Here is a 14,829-nt window from a genome sequence, read left to right as displayed (position 1 = left end):
TTCTTATGTGACCCACCTACTTCGTTTCAGACATGATTTGGAGTATAATTTGTTGTACATGTTCACGGGTGTTTCTATATCTACAGGTGAATCTCTAGTAGTGGATCGGATGTACCATTCCTCTTATATCCTCTTGATAGGGTAGGATCCTTGGACAGACTTGGTCATTTCATTTATGATATATTTGGTGTTGTTTGGGATAGTTGAAGTATACTAGTAGCTCTACACGTACAACCTTGCTTATGAGAACTTATATAAGAGCTATGAAGAGTTACAATTGTCTAAGAGTGTTGTTAGAGGTTCTGCATTTTCAAGTGTATCACTTGTTGGATGTTTACTTGATCTTGTTCTTCTTTGGGTTAGATAAGTTTGATTCTCCCTTGACAATTACACGATGTCTAAAGATCTAACGTTTATAACTTAAGATCGTGAAAAAATTGTGTTGTGAAAAGGAAATCTTGATAAGATCTGTGATGGTTTGTGCAATATGAGTGTGTGGTGGTTGGTTCAAGTTCACTTCTGATTGTAGCCGGTATCGATTCAAAATGTTTCTTGGTTATGTGAGAAAGATTCGTCTTGATGATTGTGTTATGGTCGAGAGTGTTTCGGTTTGAATTGGATTCATGGATTAGTGTGTTGCTTGATAATCACTCTTGATTTATAGATCTTCCTAAGTTTGATTCAAAAGTTCAGTTCTTGGTAGTGATCTTTGATGGAATGGTCCTAAAGATGAGTTGATCACTTGGAGAGATGAACACGACTTTGAAAATCATACCTCAGGCTTTTGGTCGTGTTGGTTATTCTTCCTTCTTCTTCTTTATGTTCGAGGACGAACATGTGTTTTAGTGGTGGATAATGTAACGACCCTCTTAGTCGTTTTATAAATTTTTACCTATTTTTCTGAGTTAACCCCTTTTAATAGTTTTTTATAAATGATTTATGACTTGAAAGAATGAGTGATATAATTTTTAAATTTAATAAATGATATTTTTGTAGTTAATAATAAAGGAAAAGAAAATAAATGGGTCAAGCCCAAAATAATAATCTTAATAATAATAATAATAATAATTACGCACGAACAAACCAAAAAAATATAACGAGAAGAAGGAAAAGTCGATGAAAATTTTTGGTGCGACGCAAAAAGGTACGAATCAATTTATATTAAATATAATGGATTATAAATATTGGAAGATTAGGGGCAATTGTTGATATCATTAATGCTGGACATAACATAAGGAAATTGGGTTGAAAATTATTGATGATTAAACGTGTTATGATCTCAACCGAGACCAAAATTCAAATATAGAAATTAAACAATCAACTCAACACTTTTTTGGGAATTTTCTGTTATTTATCAAAAACAGAGAAATGGTACTCAAACCAACAGGGAAATTCTAACTAGTAAAAGAAATGAGATTAATATTGAGCTCCATTCAAGAATTGATCTGCAGAAGAAGAAGAAGAGAGGAAAGAATCAGATTGAGATGAGATGAGCAGAGAATTTGAGAGAGAGAAAAGAGCACGAGGAAAGGGTTGAGAATTACCAGATTTCAGTTAGCCTTCTCTCTCTTCTGTGATGTGTATATATAACCATCTGTCCACGTGGCATGATCTCGTCCATTGAGCTTAATTAACTAAAATAAATCTTGGCCCTTCATTCTTTTATTTACTCAGTTAAGACTTATACTCCTTCCGGACTTCGACTCTTAACGGCAACATTTTATCAGTTAGTTGAGATCATAACAAAACGTGACTTTTCTGTAATTATTATGAAATTATTAATGGCAACAGGGTGGGGACAAGCAATCGTTGGCTAATGATGCCAACTTTCACAATTTGAAGACTTGATCAGCGTATTATATTATATATATTTGTAATACATTGTTACAGAGGTTAAATCTACACGTAATTAATCGTTCTTTTCCATTGGTGAGATTTCAGTGATAAATTTGGTTCCGTGTTGGATTCGTATGGTATTGTATTTAGATCCAAATTTGATATATTGAGACATTGTAATTAAATATTGGGTACATTATATTATATGGAACTATTAGAGTTGTAGTGTTTGGAGAAATTATGACTTAACCCTAATCTTGAAATTTAAGAAATATGAGATTTGACCTATTGGTTGAAATCAAGATTTAGAAACTTTATTGTAAATTTGGGTGAATTTTGGGTCTAAGCTACACATATAGTAATATGAGTGTTGTTAGTTTCAAAAGCTTATTGTGATTATTTATTTGAATAGATTGAATTGATTTTGAAGTCCAACAAAAAGGGAAGGCACAAGTTCTGGAGTCATTGTTCGACTATTTGAGGCAAGTGGATTTCTAAACTCTTGTTAAGTGCATAGAATCGTGTATTTCCTTATGGTATGTGTTGGGGAGTAATGACACTTGGTGATGGGTTGACTTGTCCATATTGAATAAACTCAGTGATGAAAAACGGGTAATAAAAGGCAATGTGATTAATCGTTGGTGTGTGATCTGTTGAGAATGATTTGAAAAGCTTATTGACTCATTGTTGATGTTGTATCACGATTATGTTGTTGTGAATTGTGCCTTGTTGTGAAAATGGTCATCTCCTCATTATTTGTGTGAACATGTCATTTGCATTGGCTCTGAGACATGGTTGTGATAAGTGTTATGTGATAAGAGGATGTACCATTTCGAGGGACGTGTCGCGCACCGCGACGGATACTATATTCCGAGGGACGTATTGCACACCGCGATGGATACTATATATATTGAGGGACATATCGCGTGCCGCGATGGATGCATGAACAAATATCTTCCCTGTGGGTCTCGGACTGTGTGACAGCGGGTGTGTATCATTAGGCCAGACATGTATCACTATACTTGACATTGCATTCCATTGCATTGTACATCTTTATCATTAGTGAACTTGACATTGTGTTTTGCTAATCTTGTGATTGCCTTCTGTGGAACTTGTGATTGATGAATAATGAGTTTGTTGTTGAGGAAATGTAATTGTTAGAGTGTTGTTGTTGAGATGTGTGCTTTGTAAATTGTGAACTTTTAGGTTGGGCTGATTTTTATGCAGGTTGTAGTTGTGGAGGTTCGGTTGGGGTGGTAGGAGTACCCGTATTCTATTCACTTATCTTGTGTTTAGAGGTTTACTTGCTGAATACCGTGTGGTTTGGTACTCACCCCTTGCTTCTACAATATTTGTAGGTTACGAGCCTGGATTTTGTGATACTTTCCATTCTCTTATTTTCCGAGGCTTCTTGGAGATTTGTGAGGTAGTTGTTTGTCATCTTAGCGGACTTTCTTACTCCTATTTATGATCTTGTTCTATTGTAGAAACAAGGTCATTTGAGACTTGTATTTTTCTTTTGAATCAATTGTAATACTTTAGAGGCTTGTACACGTGACAACCAGATTTTGGGGATATTTTTGAGTTGATTATAAGATTTCCACATTTTATTGTAATGGTTGAGTTTTAGGCCTACTTGTCTTTGTGGGATAAGACGAGTGCCATCATGTCCATTTTTGGGTCGTGGCAGTTGATTTAAAACCTAATATACAATCTTGATTACATATATCATTTACAACAAATAAAGTATCAATTTGACCAACTAATCTACCAAAACACTATCCATAATAGATCGTCAAACTCAACTTTATGGTGTTTAAAGAAGACCTAAAAATAACAATTACTTGAATATATAGACCAAATAATACATCTATTACACCATCAAAATTTACCAAATAAATAAAGAATGTTGGTATTCATTAAAAACTTACTACAAAAATCTAATTACACCTAATCACTTACCAAAAAATATTCACAGAATATGCAGTTAATACATGACTTTAAATATACCTTCACTTTCACTAAATAATATACCAATATACAATCACTAATACACATAACAAAATACGGAGATTACACCAAAACATAAGCGAATAACCAATCACAAATTGACAGGCTAATAACAAGTTTATATAAACTATCAATTACGTCAATACAGGTACCACAAAATATATCAACTACACCGGCAAATTATATATAAAAAAATAAAGATTGTTGGTGTTGATTTAAAACCTAATATACAAATATTGATTACACTATATAATTCACAACTACACTATCAATATCACCAAATTATCTCACATGTTACTATTAATAATATATCGTCGTAATCAACTTTAACAACCCTCACAATTACATCATAACAAATGCCACAAACAATCTACCCAATTTTAATTTAGATCTAGATGTTATCAAACGACTTAAAATACACCTTCTTATACAATCATATAATCCTAAGATCGTCGGATTTCAAATTAAATTCAAGAAATAAACATCAATTTCCGGAAACAAAAAAACATATACCAACCAAATAGTTATAAGATAACGATCACACAAATTAAAAAGGCCAAATATAGTTATCAACTTACCTGATGCGTCCCATCGTCCGTTGTGTTCCTAAAAAGAAAAGTCCTCGTTTGAAAAATTCAAGTTTTTAATTCCTTAGAAAAGTAGAATTGAAACACTATTGGTATCCATTATTGATTAAGCTTATGGAATATGGAGGTACAAAGGTTTATTTTGGTTAAACAACCTTTTTTTTTATGGGAGAGAACATATAACTAAATTTGAGTAAATCGTGGGTCCTTATTATTACATTTTTTTTACTTTTTCTTTTTTATAATTCATTTACTATATTTTTTTAAAAAAGCTATTGTTATGTAGATGAAAAGTAAAATTATTGTTATATAATGGTTATTAAGGTTATATATTTGTATACTTTAGTTTTTTGCCCTTTCTTTAACTGCCTCGTAGTTTTTTATTTTTAATATCAGATTTGGAATTGCAAAATTAAATCCATTACTTGTCATCAGGGTAAACAAAAGCCCTAATAACTAAGATATATTTGTAACACCTCGGATTCAAGAAAGGGTAAAAATTTCAGTTTTTAAGAATCTGGTGCCAGTTCCTACGGTGCCATCCACGGCCCGTGGAATGACCCACGGACCATAGGTGGTGTCTATGGTTTGCCAGATAGTTTTCCCCAAAAAGGTCTAGATCCACGGTCAGGATCAATGAACCGTCGATGGACCCACGGTTTGTGGACGAGGTCCGTCGATCACGGCCTCAAATTTTAGTTTCTGACACCAAGACGACAAACTAAGAGGACGGACCGTCGGTTGAACCATGGTCCGTAGGTCGTCACTATCGTTGGTATCGACAATTAAATTATTAGGGGCTTTTGGGTCTTTTCCTAATTATTTTATCCTAATACTATGTCATTTTGACCTTCACTTAAAAACCTATATAAGTGTTTTAACCACCAAATTTTCCCAATTCAAATCATTCTCCCAAATTTACAAAAGAAGAACAAGTCTTCCTCTCAAAATATTTCTCTGTCTAGAAACCTTCAAGAAGAAGGGATCAACCTAGTTTCAAGTCAAGTCTTCAATTCCTCTATTGAAGTTAAGCAATTAGCATTAAGGTATAATAGTTTTGATCCATGGATCTCTTCCATTCATGGAGTTCCTAAATTCTCCAATTTATAAAGCTAGAATTCTCTAATTGAGTTAGGATTTTCTTTCATGTCATGGTTTCCTTTAAATATTGATGTAATTGATTGATCCATGATGTTTTATGCATGAATTGAGTTAATTTCATGTTTTATGATGATCCCCCGTGAACCCATGTAATTCCCATATTTTCCAAGTTATGATCATATGATGTGGGTTTTGGATTATGAAAGAGAAGTTTATGAAATCAAGCATGTTCTCATGAAATTTATGTAAATATTTTAAGGATGCTTTGAGAGTGAAGTATCAATGTTGTTGCTATTGTTGTTTTGTTGAAAGGATTTATCATATACACATGTAAGCATGAATTGTGAAAGGCTTTCTCACATGATAAGGGCTCTTAGGGTTGAAAGTTTTTCTCACCTAAAACAAACCAATGTTAAGGAGTTATTCTAATGATTAGGCAAGAGGAAATTACCCATGATCTCTAATTGAATGATAAGAGGCGATTACCCATGTCACGTGATGTAAGGACAGGAGGCGATTACCCATATTCCTTTAAGAGCTAAGATGAATATGAATAAGAACTATTCTGTGGAAGTTAGCCTTAGAACCGAGTGGAAAAGTGGCGATTACCTGTGTCCCATAACTATGTGCCAACATAGGATTGTCTAGATAGACATTAGCTAGTGGATCCACATAAGCTAGAAGTTCATGGTCCTTACCGTGGCAAGTAGGACAACTCTTTTCGATGTGGAAGACACAGGATTCCATGATGATATCCCTCATGGTCTTATATATCGGTTAAGGCTGCTTCCCACAAGTGAGTTATGATGAACTAAGGTTACTTCAAGGAAGTATCTCATGCATGTTTAAGATGGCGATTATGTGCATTGACCATGTTTTATGACTCATGTTTTCTAACTCTTATCACATGTTTAGCTTGGTCATTGCATCTTTTGAAGGTATCTCCATTTTAGCATGTTTTCATACATTTTATGTATGGATATCATACTTGGGACATATTTTGTACTAACGCATTCTCTTTCCTATATTTTTCCCAAATGTAAGGTTCGACTGTCAGAATTCCCATTTCATGGCTAAGGTTCGTTGAGGAGATTCCCAGCTTTGGTGAGTCCTCATGCTTCGAGGACAGACATTTATTATTTTCAGTCTCTTCTTATTTTGAGTTTTGAACATGATGTACAGGTTTCACCCAGATTCATTCTTATGTACTAGATGGCTTTTAGACAATGTTTTAGACTTCCGCTTTACTTTTATAAAATGATTTGGTCTTGAAATGTTCCTTTTTATCTCTTTAATTCTATTTTTTGTATGATGAAAGCTAAGTGGTTTGTATGGGGCCTTTCGGAGTCTTATACGCCATGTTACGCTTAGGGGCTAACTTGGGTCGTGACAAACTTGGTATCAGAGCACAATGTTTAGAAAGTTCCTAGGATGTGTCATAAGTTATATCGAGTAGAGTCTTGTCCATGAGTGTGAAGCGCGCCACACTTATGAATAAGAAGCTACAAGATGTTTAAGAAACTCCACTTTTTTCATTACTCTAAAGTCGTGCGATAGAGTTTAACTCTATAAGGTCTCTCTCCTAATCTTTACCTGATGCTCTACAGAAGATGACTACTCGAAGAGATTATGCTAGAAGGAATATGAGGGAGAATGCGGAACAATAAGCTTTTCCTCAAGTTCCCCAAGTTCCGATCGATCCTTTGGCCGAGAAAGTGACTAATGTAGAGTTTAGGGTTGCTCTTCAAGTGTTGGCCCAATCCATGACGGCCCAAGCCAATAGGAGGTTGCTATTCCCGTAAGCCCAAATATGGGTACGACTACATCTAGAGTGAGGGACTTCACTAGAATGAATCCTCTGGAGGTTCATGGTTCTAAGGTTGAGGAAGATCCTCAAGAGTGCATTGATGAGGTTTATAAGGTGTTGATGATCATGGAAGTAACGCCGGTGGAAAAGGTAGAGTTGGCCGTTTATCAACTTAAAGGTGTTGCTCAAATATGGTACAACTAATGGAAAGAGAGGAGGCCGGAAAATGTGGGTCCTCTCGATTCGGAAAAGTTTAAGGTTGCTTTCCTTGATAGGTTCTTTCCCCTTGAGATGAGGGAGGCAAAGGTGATTGAGTTCATCAACCTTCGTCAAGGAAGTATGAGTGTGAAGGAATATGCTTTGAAGTTCATACAATTGTCTTGATATGTCTCCTACTATGATTATCGATCCTAGGGCAAGGATAAGTAAGTTTGTTTTGGGTGTGTCTGAAATGATGGTTAAGGAATGTCGTGCTGACATGTTTGTTAATGATATGGATATCTCTCGTCTCATGGTTCACTCTCAACAAATTGAAGAGGAGAAACTTAGGAAAAAGTCTAAGGAGGCAAAGAGCTAAGACCGGTGATGGTAACTTCTCTCATTCAAGGTCAGATGGACATGATCGTTCTAAGTTTCAACTAAGGTTTTCTGATCAAGGTTACTCTAATGCTCTTTCTAAGTTCAACAAAGATAGGGTGTCTAACCCTAAATCTCTAGGAGGAAGTGGTAGTGGGTCTTTAATGCATACTTGTGCTAAGCGTTGAAGGAAGCACGAGGGAAAGTGTCTAGCAGGTTCCAATGTTTGCTTTGGTTGTGGTAAGATGGACCACAAGATAAGGGATTGCCCTTCAGTTGCTAAGAATGAAGGAGATAATCGTCTAAGGGCTCAAGCTAATCCTTCATTCGGTCCTAGTGGTTCGGGTCCAAATGCTTCCAAGCAAAATAGATTATATGCACTACAAACTCGTGGTGAACAAGAGGGTTCTCCTGATGTGGTTACCAGTATCTTGAAAGTCTTTCAACTTGATGTCTATGCTTTACTTGATCCCGGTGCTACCTTTTATTTTGTGACGCCATATGTGGCTATGAGGTTTGATATTCTTCCGGATGGGTTGTTCGATCCCTTTTTTGTCTCTACTCTTGTTAATGATTCTATTGTGGCTAAGAGGGTCTATAGAAAATGTTCTATCTCCTTGTCCCATAAAGTTACTCTTGTTGATCTTGTAGAGCTGGATATGTTATATTTTGATGTTATCTTTGGTATGGATTGGATGCACTCATGTTATGCTTCTATTGATTGTAGAACTCATGTAGTCAAGTTTCAGTTTCCAGATGAGTCTGTCCTAGAGTTGAAAGGGGGAAATTCTATGCCTAAGGGTCAATTTGTCTCTTGTCTTAAAGCTACAAAAATGATTTCAAAGTGTTGCATTTACCATCTTGTTAGGGTGAGGGCTATAGATTCTGAAACCCGTACTCTCGAGTCGGCCCCCGTAGTTAATGAGTTTTTGGAAGTGTTCCCAGATGATTTATTGGGTATTCCTCCTGAAAGGGAAATAGACTTTGGTATCGATCTTCTCCCAAATACGCAACCTATCTCTATTCCTCCTTACCGAATAGCTCCGACAGAACTTAAGGAATTAAAGGAGTAATTAAAAGATGTGTTGGATAAGGGTTTCATATGACCAAGTATCTGTCCATGGGGTGCTCCAATCTTCTTTATTAGAAAGAAGGATGGTTCTCTCCGTATGTGTATAGACTATCGGCAGTTGAACAAGGTTACCGTTAAGAATAATTTTTTTGACTAACGTCAAGGAGCGAGTTACTTCTCCAAGATTGACCTCCAATCGGGTTATCACCAGTTGAGAATGAAAGAAGATGACATTCTGAAGACGTCCTTTCAGACTCGGTATGGTCATTTTGAGTTTTTGGTGATGTCTTTTGGTTTGACTAATGCTTCAGCGGCATTTATGGATTTGATTAATAGGGTGTTTAGACAATACCTTGACATGTTTGTGATTGTGTTCATTGATGACATATTGATCTATTTGAGGAGTAAGGATGATCACATCAATCATTTGAGGATATTGTTGCAAATTCTCAAGGACCAACAACTCTTTGCAAAGTTTAGCAAGTGTGAGTTTTGGCTAAGGTCTGTAGCCTTTCTTGGTCACATTGTTTCAAGTAAGGGTATTGAGGTAGACCCTAAGAAGAAGGATGTGATTAAGAGTTGGCCTAGACCTTTATCCCCTTCGGACATTAGAAGTTTCTTGGGTTTGGCTGGTTACTACAGAAGGTTTGTTGAGGGCTTTTCTTCGATTGCCTCTCCTTTGACAACATTAACTCAAAAAAGGATAAGTTCATATGGTCCGAAGTGTGTGAAAAAAGTTTTCAAGAATTGAAAGATACACTTATTTCTGCTCCGATGTTGACATTATCGGAAGGGACTGATGGTTTTGTTTTTTATTGTGATGCCTCGAGAATTGGGCAAGGATGTGTGCTTAAGCAAAATGGAAAATCTATTGCATATGCTTCAAGGCAACCTAAGATTCATGAGAAGAATTATCCTACCCATGACCTTGAGCTAGCGGCGGTCTTTTTTTTTTGCCTTAAAGATTTGGAGGCACTATTTGTATGGTGTCCATGTCGATATTTTTACTGACCATAGGAGTTTGCAATATGTGTTTAATCAGAAGGATCTAAATCTTCGCCAAATAAGGTGGCTTGAGTTATTAAACGATTATGATATGAGCATTCTCTTTCACCCGGTAAGGCAAATGTGGTGGCGGACGCTCCTAGTCGGTTATCTATGGATAGTGTTGCTCACATCGAAAATGATAAAAACGAGTTAGTTCGAGATGTTTCAAATGTGAAAGCCAAGCAAGGTCTTGATTCGACTTTGGTAGAATTGAAGGAACGGTGCTTAAGAAGTCCGTAGAGGCTTTCTCCCAAGGAGGAGATGGAGTATTTAGATATCAAGGTCGTTGTGTGTTCCTAATGTTGATGACTTGAGGGAGAAGATCTTGCCAGAAGCCCATAGTTCTCGGTATTTCATTCCCCCGGAAGCCACCAAGATGTACCTTGATTTGCGGGAGGTCTATTGGTGGAATGGAATGAAGAAGGATATTGTAGAATTTGTGGCTAAGTGTCCTAATTGTCAACAAGTGAGAGTTGAGCATCACAAATCGGGATCCCAAGACATTAGCATTCCTACTTGGAAGTGGGAAGATTTGAATATGGACTTTGTTGTTGGGTTGTCTCGCACCCGGCGACAACATGACTTGATCTAGGTTATAGTAGATCAGATGACGAAATCAACTCATTTCATTTCCGTCAAGGTTTCTTATACGAAGGAGGACTACGCTAAGTTGTACTGGAGGGAATGGTAAAGTTGCATTGAGTGCCTTTATCCATTATCTTCGATCGCGGTACCCAATTCACTTCTCAGTATTGGAGATCTTTTAAAAAGGGTCTTGGTACTTGTGTTAAGCTTAGGAAAATCTTTCATCCACTAACTGATGGGCAAGCAGAGCCTACTATCCAAACTTTGGAAGATATGTTGAGAGCTTGTGTGATAGATTTCAAGGGTAATTGGGATGACCACTTGCCTTTGATTGAGTTCGCCTATAACAATAGTTATTACTCAAGTATTGATATGGCTCCATTTGAGGCCTAGTATGGTAGGAGGTGTAGATCCCCTATAAGTTGGTTTGAGGTAGGTGAAGTTGCCCTAATAGGTCCCGAGTTGGTACATGAGGCTATTGAAAAAGTTAAACTTATTAGAGAAGGGTTGAAAACGGCTTAAAGTCGCCAAAAGTCATATGACGATGTAAGAAGAAGAGATCTTGAGTTTGATATTAATGATTGGGTCTATTTGAAAATTTCACTCATGAATGGTGTAATGAGGCTTGGTAAGAAAGGGATAATTAGTCCCCGATATGTAGGCCCATATCAAATTTTGAGGCGTATTGGGAAGGTTGCTTATGAACTTGAGTTACCAAATAAATTGGCATCGGTGCATCCAGTTTTCCATGTCTCCATGTTAAAGAAATGTGTTGGTTATCCGACATCTAAATTTCCCTTAGAAGATTTGGGAATTAAGGAGAACCTTTCTTATGAGAAGTACCGGGTGAGATTTTTGACCGGCAAGTCAAGAAATTGAGAAATAAAGAAGTTGCTTCCGGGAAAGTGTTGTGTAAGAATCAATTAGTTGAGGGTGCTACTTGGGAGGCCAAGGCCGATATGATGTCCCATTATCCTTATCTTTTTCCTTCTACCCCTACTCTAGCTTGAGGTATTGATGTTCCTCATGGTTTACTCTTTTGATGTCACGTGTCTTAGATATTCCCATGATTTCCTCATTTATGCATGTTCATGAAAAAACGCTAGTTTTGAGAAAATGAGTCAACTTGATATGTCTTGAATCTCATTCGATGACGAATGATCTCAAGGGGGAGATAATGTAATACCTCAGATTCGAGAAAGGGTAAAAATTTCAGTTGTTAAGAATCTTGTGCCAGTTCCTACGGTGCCATCCATGACCCGTGGAACGACCCACGGACTGTAGGTGGTGTCCGTGGTTGGCCAGATAGTTTTCCCCAAAAAGGTCTATATCCACGGCCAGGATCAACGGACCGTTGATGGACCCACGGTCAGTGGATGAGGTCCGTCGATCAAGGCCTCAAATTTTAGTTTCTGACGCCAGACGATGGACTAACAAGACGGACCATCGGTTGAACCACGGTCCATAGGTCGTTACCATAGTTAATGTCAGCAGTTAAAATATTAGGGGCTTTTGGGTCTTTTCCTAATTATTTTATCCTAATACTATGTCATTTTGCCCTTCACATAATGACCTATATAACTGTTTTAACCCCCAAATTTCCCCAATTGAAATCATTCTCTCAAATTTACAAAAGAAGAACAAGTCTTCCTTTCAAAATATTTCTCTCTAGAAACCTTGAAGAAGAAGGGATCAACCTAGGGTTTCAAATCAAGTCTCCAATTTCTCCATTGAAGTTAAGCAATTGACATTAAGGTATGATAGTTTTCATCCATGGATCTCTTACATTCATGGAGTTCCTAAATTCTCCAACTTATAAAGCTAGAATTCCCCAAATGAGTTAGGGTTTTCTTCCATGTCATGGGTTCCTTTAAATATTGATGTAATTGATTGATCCATCATCTTTTATGCATGAATTGAGTTAATCTCATGTTTTATGATGATCACCCATGAACCCATGTAATTTTCATGTTTTCCAAGTTATGATCATATGATGTGGGTTTTGAATTATGAAAGAGAAGTTTATTAAATCAAACATGTTCTCATAAAATATATGTAAATGTTTTAAGGATGCTTTGAGAGTGAAGTATCATGTTGTTGCTATTGTTGTGTTGTTGAAATGATTTCTCATATACACATGTAAGCATGAACTGTGAAAGGTTTTCTCACATGATAAGGGTTCTTAGGGTTGAAAGGTTGTCTCACCTAAATCGAACCAATGTTAATGAGCTACTCTAATGATGAAGCAAGAGGCAATTACCCATGCTCTTTAATTGAATGACAAGAGACGATTGCCCATGTCACGTGATGTAAGGAGAAAAGGCGATTATCCATGTTCCTTTAAGAGCTAAGATGAATATGAATAAGAACTATTCCGTGGAAGTTAAGCTTAGAAACGAGTGGACAAGTGACGATTATCCGTGTCCCATAACTATGTGCCAACATAGGATTGTCTAGATAGACATTAGCTAGTGGATCTACATAAGTTAGAAGTTCATGGTCCTTATCGTGGCAAGTAGGACAACTCTCTTCGGTGTGGAAGACACCGAATTCCATGATGATAGCTCTCATGGTCTTATATATCGGTTGAGGTTACTTCCCACAAGTGAGTTATGATGAACTAAGGTTACTTCAAGAAAGTATCTCATGCATGTTTAAGATGGCTATTATGTGCATTGACCATGGTTTATGACTCATAATTTATAACTCTTATCATATGTTTAGCTTGGTCATTGCATCTTATGAAGGTATCTCCCTTTTAGCATGTTTTCATACGTTTTATGCATGGCTATCATACTTGGTACATATTTTGTACTAACGCATACTCTTGCCTACATTTTTCCCAAATGTAGGGTTTGACAGTTAGGGTTCCTAGTTTTGTGGCTAGAGTTTGTTGAGGAGATTCCCAACTTTGGTGAGTCCTCATGCTTCGAGGATGGATATTTATTGTTTTCGATCTTTCTTTACTTTCATTTTTGAACATTATGTATGGGTTTCGCCCAAATTCATTCTTTTGTACTAGATGACTTTGAGACAATATTTTAGACTTCCGCTTTACTTTTATAAAATGGTTTGGACTTGAAATGTTCCTCTTTATCTCTTTTATTCTATTTCTTGTATGATGAAAACTAAGTGGCTTGTTTGGGGTCTTTCGAGGTCTTATACGCCATGTTATGCCTAGGGGCTACCTTGGATCGTGACAATATTTCTCTTATGTTTAATAATATCATGTTGTTGATTTTCATTTTTTCTAATGTATATTTTACTTGAAATTGCACAGCTTTTCGGGGAGAGAAAATAAAATTTAGCATTCAACGCTTTCTTTAGAATCACGGGAAGAAAATTGGCTCTTCAAAAACCAAAAAAAGAGATTTAAAACGCCAACTATTATTTATTTGGTTTGATTTATAGATTTTAAAAGATAACACAAATAATTTGATTTGGTATTTAAAAATCCAAACCCAGTTGATGTGTTAATAGAGAAAAACTTAGCCCTACCCCAATTGACATCCCTATTGTAGGCTGTTCAACCTCATAAAGGAAAATATAGAGAATCAAAAAATATGTGTAAAATGGAGTGGCAAACAATATCAACATCCAGGGAGAAGTAGCAAAAATGGCAGAGACACAAAACGTAACTAAAAGAAAAACTAACCTATAAACACATCTCCTCCGATTTTGTGTGCGCGCATAAATAAATAAAGGGAAATTCTTTACATGTTTGTTTTTATACCTAGCACTCTTCCATAACTGCCATTTACAGTAGCAATACGCAGATTGGTACCATTCTATGCCTGCCTGCCAGATTTTCATCACCAATTCTGATAATCTTGACTACTCATATTCAACTGCATAAACAGGAAGAGAACCATGTCAATTAAGCTTAAAAATTTTATGACAAAAACCCCCCCATCAAAACCATGTTACTTCCCCTCTCTTCAAAGGATGAAAATTATTGCAAGAGGAATTTCAAGAAAAAATTTTGAACAAGGGGACCAGTTAATCAGATCATATCATATGTATGTGAAGTGATAACATCAGGTAAGCTGTAGTTTTCTTCTTCTTTTTTTTAATTAAAACAATATTCTTCTTGTGTGGTCAGGAAGCTTGGTTGGTTTCCTTTATCTGAGAATTGAGATTGTTAGCTGTTCGAGTCAGCAGCTTCTATATATACAAATGAGCAGACATGTCTTTCTAGAAGAAAAATC

The 14,829-nt window shown here is 36.4% G+C and overlaps 1 protein-coding gene across 1 annotated transcript in view; it reads left to right on the top strand.

Moving 5' to 3' along the window:
• The window catches only part of LOC125870224 (uncharacterized), a 1,100,495-nt gene that overhangs the window by 122,798 nt on the left and 962,868 nt on the right, over positions 1-14,829 (top strand). The gene's annotated exons all lie outside the window — the stretch shown is intronic.

The sequence above is a fragment of the Solanum stenotomum genome, chromosome 7 (genome assembly GCF_019186545.1).
Source record: "Solanum stenotomum isolate F172 chromosome 7, ASM1918654v1, whole genome shotgun sequence".
Classification (NCBI taxonomy): Eukaryota; Viridiplantae; Streptophyta; class Magnoliopsida; order Solanales; family Solanaceae; genus Solanum; species Solanum stenotomum.
The sequence above is the reverse complement of the archived record's forward strand: the minus strand, read 5'-3'. Positions and strand labels throughout refer to the sequence as shown.